This window comes from Saccostrea cucullata, unplaced genomic scaffold (assembly GCF_032062105.1).
Source record: "Saccostrea cucullata isolate Sc308-1 unplaced genomic scaffold, CSIRO_AGI_Scuc_v1 ctg4249, whole genome shotgun sequence".
Taxonomy (NCBI): domain Eukaryota; kingdom Metazoa; phylum Mollusca; class Bivalvia; order Ostreida; family Ostreidae; genus Saccostrea; species Saccostrea cuccullata.
Window position 1 is genome coordinate 15,709 of NW_026931637.1, and position 1,402 is coordinate 17,110.

Below are 1,402 nucleotides of genomic sequence, written 5' to 3' on the forward strand. Positions count from 1 at the left end.
CGGTCCTTCAAAACATCAGAGGTGGGATAAGGTGCCATAATTAATTTTCCCTTTATTTCCCGATCACGACAAGGAGCACACGGCGGGACTCACTCCTCCATGGCACCAGATCCCACCGTGTCCGTGTTTGCTCTGCTCATATTTTGTATTGTTTTATGGACTTTGAGATTGAATACTGTTCGTCATTTCCATATCCTTTTCTATATAGAAGAATGAAAAATTCTCGAAAAAGGAGCTAGTACAAGATACAATCAAGCACAATGCAAAAAAAAAAATCGTTCATCGCAGTAAGTACACAAAAAAAAGAAACATAATTGGAAACTTATTAATCTGGAACCTAATATTCTTAATAATTTGTCTGAATCTTTTTTCTATCTGCTTCATTCTTTGATATTTTACTTGAAAAAGACGTTAATGATAATCTAACATAAAAATGATGACTTTAACTTCGTCGTCAACTTCCCTTACTAATGAAGCAATATACGTACATTCATAACCTGAATACGGTGTTTATATATCTCAGTTGATTCTATACGGAAGAGCATGTTCTACGTATGAACATTTCTAAAACAAGGAAAATTATTGACAAACAAGTTGAAGAAACAAGAATATCAGCAGTCTCGTTTAAAGTCATCATTTCGTGACTTCTTTGGTCGATACAATGACCTTGTCAGCAAATACAATTTATCATTGAGTCAAATGCGGACTGATGTTTTTTCATGCTGATTGTTGTCCATTATTTATACACTGAGTTAACGACGGGTTATTCCGTTTTTTCCCGATCATGACAGGGAGCAAACGGTGGGTGTGACCGGTCGTCATGGTATGCTCGCTCCTCCATGGCACCTGATCCCACCTCTGATGTTTTAGAGGTCCGTGTTTTCTCTGCTCCTATTTTGTATTGTTTTATGGACTTTGATATTGAATACTGTTCGTTATCTCCACATTCTTCATTCCATAATAAACACAAAACGTATCAAGAAAAATAGTATGTTATTACATTTTGCGTATATCTCGACGCAAAATCTAATAACGCAAAATGTAATAATTCAAAAATTGTTTATCAAACTTTGCCTCGAGATGAACGCGAAATGTTACATTTTCCCGTTTAACAAAGCAATGAACCCATACACGGATCGTGACTCAGGATTAGAGATTCGGGAGTTCAGCTGTCCTAGGGCTGTATTGGCAATGAGGAGCATCCCTCTTCTAAAATGGTGAAATTCATTGTCACTGGGTCAGAAGTTTTGGAGTGAAGATGTTCTCTATTGATGCAGCTTGATGTCATAAACATACAGTAGTTCTTCTCCTCTGTTTGTAGATATAATAATTAAATTATAATGAGCTGTTTTAAAATAAAATCAAAATTTAAATTGTTGAATGAATTTTATTTTATTTAGGA